Genomic DNA, 7,503 nt, shown 5'->3' with positions numbered 1-7,503 from the left:
CGACGCAGCGGGAAGGGCCTTCTGGCTGTGGCCGGCCGGTCTTTCTGCCTTCTTCCCCCTCCTGTACTCTTCCTCCCCAGTCCCTCCCCTCCCCACCCCCTTCCCTCCTCCGGCTCCTGCCTCTGAGGCCGCACGGGTGCAGGAGGCTATGGAGTAAGCCCGCGGTATCCGCCAGGCACCGAAGCTGAGCAGGAGCAGCCAGGACGCTTTTGGCGAGGCGGGGAAAACCAGTCCCAGCACCGCCCCTCCCGGGAGGAGAGGGGAAGAGGTAAGTGACCGCCCATGGGCACCGAGTGACCTCCCTCACCCGCCGCGCTCCCGCCTGGGCTTCCGAGGCCGGCGAGGAGGGAGTGGGGACGGACCCGCGGCGGGACTAGGCCTCCCAAGGCCCCCGGGGCTGGCGGCTGAGGGCCGGGCTGGCGGGGCGGTGGGCGGCTTTTTTTTTAGGGGAGCGGCGAGCTCCGGAGAGCGGATCCGAGAGGCCCGAATCCTCGGAAGAGGCCTTTAAGTGACGGGAGACCCGGGACCAGAGCCTTCTGTCGCAGAGAGAGCCCCGGCTCTGGACCTCCAGTTTCCGTGGTGGAGCTCTTGGTTCCCTTTTGGGAAACTGGACACTACTCCGGGACTGGGTGAGACAGCACCCCTCAGTTCTGAGGTCCTCCTCTGATAACCTGGGTTACCTACCAAGGCCCTACCGCCCGGCGTCCTTTTTTGACAGCTATAGTTCTGGAACGGAAGGTTATTGTGTTTGAGGTGGGTGGGGCAGGTGTTTTGTTAAGACTAAAAACTCCTTAGGTACCTCCTGCACTCTTGTTTTTCTAAGCCGGAGAGAAAGGATGGAGGAAGGTGTACACCGATAAAGCTTGCAAAAACTTCTTGGGATCGGACTGAATGCATGTCTATGGTTAGTAATTAAAGAGACTAATATTGTCAAGTCAGCTCCTGTAACAGTCTTCCTGAGACTCCAGACTCAAGCGACTTAAACGCGCTATGTCAGTAGTTACAGTTGAAAATCACAAGCTGTTTTTCAGTAGAGCAAATTCAAGAGTTACCTGTATGATGGCTTGATTTACAAATTGGATTTTATGAGTAAGACGTTTTCTAAGACGCGTTCTCATGCCTCTCCACTTTGGAGAATTAACGTAGCTTTACAGTCTCACTGTAAAACCCAATTATGCGCCGGTAATAGTTTGAAAGTCAGGTGCTTGAAACTACATTTTGGACTCTGCAGGCCTTTTTGTTTGTTCGTTTGGCTTCCTGTCTTATTCTTTAGTATAAAGTTTTTTAAAAGTTTAAAAATGATTTATCAGCTGAGTATAGGTAGAATTCTTGACAATATTAAATTGTGCTCAGGTGCTTTTGCGGGATTGCGTAAAGGAAAGGAAACTGATAGAAAGTTAAGATTTTCATTTTACGCAGATCCACTTTCCACACATGCAGAAATCTATTCTTTTGTCTCTTAAGATCCACGAACAACCAATAAAATAAGTACAGGAACATTGTACTTTCACACAATGGAATTTTTCCGTACAAGCCAACCCTATAATTGGGAATAACTACTCATGCTCACATGTTTGAAATTCATGATTTCCCCCCACCCCCCAAGAAAAGTAGGTCCTCTTATTGTGTTTAACTCAAGTGACTGGCTGCATCATTCATCCTTTTCCATAGGAGTAGAAGTTTGACAGCTTCCTCTCTCTTGCCTCATATCTCTCATGAAGTCCTGTTGATTTTGCCTCTTGAATATCTCTGAAGTCTTCAAGACTAGAACTCTAGTTCCAGCTACCATGGTCTGTCATCTTAAGTATCACTAGCCTCCTAATTATGGTCTGTCTACCTACAATTATTTTTTCACACCAGACAGAGTGACTTTTTAAAAATGCAGATCTAATCAGTTGTCTCCATGTTTAAAACCTTTCAGTGGCTTTCATTGTTTTTAAGAGAAACTAAAATCCTTAACAGCTGTTTGGGTCCCCTGATCGCCTTTCCAACATCATCTCCACAGTGCTTTCTGACATTTCTTTCTCTTCTAGTCACTCAGTTCTGCTTCAGGTACATGGCTTTTGTTTAGAAGCTTCCTCTTTCTGGAAATGCACTTCCCTTCCTTTTCATCCATTTGATGCCTACTCATCATTCAGCTCACTTCAGGAAGATTTTCCCAATTAGGATAGATTCCCCTAATTATATGCTCTGATAACACCATTGCAGAGTTGCCATATTCATTAATACTTAAATTAATGAGATGTTCATCATCTTCTACTGTGTAAGTGCTTAATAAATGTTTGTTGGATGATTGAATTCATTGAATACTTACTAAATATGCCAAGAATTGTACTATTTTATGTGCATAATTGTCTTTAATCCTCAGAATAATCACTTGAGGTATGGGAGTGGCATTTCCCCGTTTTTAAAAGTTAGAAATAGTGTTAGGGAGTCTAGTTGGTGGTCACAGTGCTAGTAAATATTAGGACTAATATTTGAATCCAGGTTTCCTTGCCACTGAAGATTGCATTTTGAATCATATAACACTTGATTATCACACTGTGCATCAGAATTACCTGGGGGAGCTGCTTAAAATACAAATGCCCTAACTGCACATTGTGGATTCTGATTCCAAAGGTTTGAGGTAGTACATAGTCATCTATGTGGTTTCACAGGTTATTCGGTCATTAGATGTTATTAGATGTATTTAAATGTTCACCAGAGTTCGAAAACTAATGTCTTGGAGTTTGAAAACCATTGTCTTAGACAATAATTCCTTCTCCAGCTGAAGGAACTGAATAGTGAGATGCAGCCACTGTAGTGCTGTTGCTACTTTTTTTTAAAATTGCAATATTAAGAATGACTTCCTGTAGTAAAAATTATACCACATACAGGGGCTGGAAGTGCCTTCAAAGAGTTGGATATAATCTCTCTTCAGATCTTGTTCAAATTACTGATTTGGTATTTAAGCACATGCTGCTTTATAATCTCTCATGTTGCTTTTTAAATCTTATTGTACAGCGGTCTACAGTTTGAGAACAGTGATGGAAACTAAATATTTTACTTTTTGTTTCTTCTACTGTACCTAGCACAGTGCTTCAACCTAGTAGGTACCAATAATTTGTTGAATTGGTTGTGTGCTTCACTGTACATTGCTAAGTCTCTTCAGTTTTTTATGTTTGTTTCTTAAATCAGGTTCGTCTCCTGTAAGTAATCTGTTCTAACTCAATGATATAATTAGATACTTTCTCTGGTTGTAAAGAGAATGATTATACTCAGTTTGTATAATCTTGTTTTTCTGAATAATATTAAACATGACTTCTATATAGAGCAAAGGATAGTATTAACCATTTTTTTAAAATTATGTATTTTTAAAATTTCTACTAATCTCTCAGTGCTCTTACTAGGAAAAACAAAACAAAACATATGTTTCAAGAATATATCTCAGGATCATCTTACTTTAGCCATAAAAAGATAAGCACTGCACATAGGAGTATAAATATAAAGATTTTCCCCAAATTTTATGAAGCATTTTACCAAAGGCGTTTATGTCCTGTTAATGTAATTCTTATTTCAGATTACAAAATTTTATGAATACTTAACTATTTAAATGACTATGTAAGTGGTATTCTTTTACTTTTAGGCAAAATCTCAGACCCTTGTGCCTCTTTAAGGAATAAAACTGTGTTGAGTTTATTTGTATTAGTGTTCTTTGTAGTCAATGTTTATTATTTTGTGCTTTTTGAAAGTCTGGTCTCTGCTAGTTGCCATGAAACTAACAGTTATTAAACATAATTTCATTATCAGATATAATACAGTAACCTTTTAATCTGCATTACAGTATTTCCAATAAAAATACAAGCTAATTCTGTTCTTAAATGTTTTATTCTTGGTGAATTAAGAATTCTTTTTGCATTTATGTTACTTGAAAATTCAGGAAATTTTTTTTTTAGCATAAATATAGTTTTATCTACTATATTCTTGCTGTGTCTGAGTATGAGTAGGAAGAACTGAAAGAATTGCCAATTACTTTTAGCTCCCTGCCATCAGGCACTGTAAGACTTAATCCACCTTCTGTCAGGTACATATAAAATCTAGTATTACAGCAGATTTACTTACTGTTTCTTCTAAATGCCAAGTGATGGCTGAGCCAAATAGTAGAAAGTTATAATCTTGGAAGCATACTGAAGCTCTCCCAAATCTTATTTTGGCTGAGATTTAGGAGAGGAAGATGATTGAATTTCAAGTGAATACTAAATGATATACAAGGGGAAAATGTCTTATGCGAATAAATGTTTCTGTCATTTATAACTTTGTCTTTTGACAAATAAAGAAATAAAGGCTTATTTCTTCATTAATCAAGTGAAAATTTGAAAAGCTATGATTTTAAGAAAAAATATTTGGATTCTAGATTTCTTACATGTCAAAGGCTGTTGCTATTAATTCAAAATCTCATTTGAGTTCAGGTCTTATTTTATAAGCTCATTTAGTTCATTCTGTCCTTAGACTTCTGTTACTCGTGATATTCTTCTTGAGTCTCCTTGGGCGACTGTTTCAAGCTCACAGTCTTAACTACTGTACTGCTTTTAAGCTTATGGTGCCTAAATTTTGATCTTCAATCGAGACTTTTTAAAAAAGTTTTTGGCTAGCATATTTGTTATTAAGGCAACTCGAATTCAACATGTCCAATATTGATGTCTTTCTCCTACAAAACAAATAATTGTCTCCTATAAGTTCTGCCTTGGTGAATGGTTTTCCCCTCCACCTAGACTATGAAATTGGAGACTTCATTGGGATTAGTAGTTTTGTCCCTTTCCATTATCTAATTAGTCACTAAGTTCTGTTAGTTGTACCTCGTACTTGTTTCTTAACTTTTCCTTTCTTTTCCTTCTTTACTGCTATTTCCTTAATTCAGCAACCTCTGGCTCTTTTAAAATTTGTTTAAATTTTGATATATAATACATAAAATTGCAAAAGGACATTTAATATGTAATGATAAGATAAATATCCGTGTAACTAGCACCTCCAAAACACTCTTAGCACCCCCAAAACACTCTTAGCACCCCCAAAACACTCTTAGCACCCACCATTGTCTTCTCTATCTTCTCTGTCCCTATTTCCAAGTATCCTTTCCATTGCTTCCTTGTAGACACTAATATATTGTTCTTTTTAGTCTTAGTTTATTCTCTCCTTCCACCCCTAGTATATCATTCACTCTGCTTAGTGGAGTGATTGAGCTCTTACTTATGCCTGAAACCCTTCTGTAGCTTATAGCTTAATTTCTTATTGTTTACTACCCTTGGTGATCTGGCTTTTCTAAGTCTCCTTTACCATATTTCCTCCTTATACTCCAGCCCTTGTATGAACTGCTTTGCTATTACTCCTACACTTCTGCCATTTACTCTCTAGTTTACTCCTACTCACCTTTAAAGACATCTCTAGCATTTCTGTTTGGAGGCAACTTTCTTCCATCTGTTCCTGTTTTTGTTCCTGTAACACTGTGCATGTGTATTCGGTAGCATTTTATCACCGTAGGCTAATGCTGTGGTTGGGTTGCTTCTGTCTTTAGTCCCTTTGATGGTAACATCTTTAATGGCTTATTTTTCCTTTACTTCTTTCTTCCCAGTTTCTCAGATGCATAGTGGGTACTCAATAAATAAATGATTCACCAAATGAATTTCCATGTCTATTTCTACCTTGTGTACACTAGTGTTGAGCGTTTGGATGATGGATAGGCATCTCAAATTTGAATATTAACTCTGAAAATATCCTGATTTCATATTGACCTATTTGTATTTTCAATCATATAAATCATCGTCTTTCCCCCCTCCATGTCTTGGTACATAGTAATCCTTTCTGCCATTTAATTTTTTCTGTCTGAAAAACATTCATTTTTAAGCCCATTTTTGTGTTCCCATAGCGTGGTACATTCATACCACGTTAATTGCTGTAAATCTTTGCATGTCTGAGTGTTATTGGACTGAGTCCCTAAAGAGCAGAAATGTTTCCATTTACATCTGTATTCTGAATGTCTAACAAGTGGATGGAATGTAATATGTGGCTACTCAGGCAGAGTTAGAGAAATGGATATGTAGATTTTAAATAGGATTTTTGTATCCCTTCTTCCCATCAAAATCCACAGCAGATGTTCATAGAGAACTTGGCATAGCAATAAATGTTTTCATGATGCCAGTACAACATTTTCTATCTGCTGACAGAAGTGAAGCATTAGATTAAAAAAGAAAAGTGAATCTCTTTCTATTTACAGATAGTTCAAATCTTTAATAGAAGAAAGATATTTACTTAAATATAATTTAATTAACAGAGAAATTGGGATATAAACCACCTTAAATGCTACTTTAGTCTAGTGGCCTTCAAAATATTTTTGCTTGTGTATTCTCTAAATAATTTTGAAAAACAATGTACTCCTTTGCATGTTTTTAAGTTGATGGCATCTGAATTTTTTGGTCAAGTGTTTAGATAGTTACAAAGATTCTAATTTGTATATTGTGATTATGTTGTACTTTCATAAAAATCTTGAAGTTTTTGCTTATTAGTTGAAATTTGTTCTTGTACATTCTTGTGACAACCATCTTGTTTCTTAAGTGTAAATTCTGTGATAGATAAGGCATGGGTTTTGCTGTTAACATCCGGCCTGGAAGAAATAAAGCACAATCCCCCTCAGTATTTCTTACCAAACATTTTTCTGCTTTACTCAAGGGACTTTCTCTTAGGATTAATATTCTCGAATTGCCTTCTCCCTATCCCCCAAATTTTTTATACCCAAGTAAATGCCCTATAATAAGAGTGAGATGGCTGAGAAAAATATTTTTCTTTGGTAAAGTGGAAGAAAATGATGAAGTGTTTGTTAAGGAAAATTTGCAGGGCACAGATTTGTTCTCAGGTGAATCAGTTTTAGAAAAGAATACACATGGAAGTTGAAGATTTGAAGAGTGATAGGTTTTAAACCTCTTTTTTGTACTCTTGACAATCTAATGAAATGAAGCCTTTGAACCCCTTCTCAGAGTGATATTTTAGGATCAGCTTGTCAGTTTCTGTAAAAGACTCTGGGATTGTGATTGGATTGCATCGAATCTATATATCGATGGGGCAAATTGACATCTTAACAATATTGAGTTTTCCAGTTCATGAAATTCTTTTCATCTATTGGTCTTTGCTTTTTTTTCCCCAGCAATTTTTTGTTGTTTTTATTGTATAAGTCTTATATATCTTGTTAAATCTATCCATAGGTATTTTTTTTAATTTTTATTTTTAATTTATTTATTTTAATTAGTTTCAAGTATACAGTACATTGGTTAGACATCTATATAGTTCGTAAAACGGTCCCTCCCCAAGTGCTCCCTCTTTCCCCCGACCCTCCACCTAGCCAACGTATTCATTCTAATTGCATTCCTTATGCCATGCTCCCCATCCCCATGTCCATCCATCAGCTACTAAAAATTTGTACTTCTTTAACCCTTCACCCCATTCTCCCAGCCCCCCAAATTCACCTCTCCTCTG

General features: G+C 37.6%; 1 protein-coding gene across 4 annotated transcripts in view; it reads left to right on the top strand.

Moving 5' to 3' along the window:
• The first annotated feature begins 56 nt into the window (after positions 1 to 56).
• SCYL2 (SCY1 like pseudokinase 2) overlaps positions 57 to 7,503 on the top strand; it is a 57,918-nt gene continuing 50,471 nt past the window's right edge. For 2 of the 4 annotated variants that reach the window (XM_015591559.2, XM_006914566.3), the window contains exon 1: positions 58 to 268. The gene's annotated coding sequence lies outside the window, so the exon portion shown is untranslated. Of the gene's footprint in view, positions 269 to 459; positions 630 to 823; positions 905 to 7,503 lie in introns of those variants that run through there. The other 2 variants (XM_025048720.1, XM_015591558.2) reach the window with 2 other exon arrangements.

Source organism: Pteropus alecto, unplaced genomic scaffold, assembly GCF_000325575.1.
Source record: "Pteropus alecto unplaced genomic scaffold, ASM32557v1 scaffold94, whole genome shotgun sequence".
In the NCBI taxonomy this organism is placed as follows: domain Eukaryota; kingdom Metazoa; phylum Chordata; class Mammalia; order Chiroptera; family Pteropodidae; genus Pteropus; species Pteropus alecto.
Note: the sequence above shows the minus strand (reverse complement) of the source record. Positions and strands in the feature narration are given on the sequence as shown.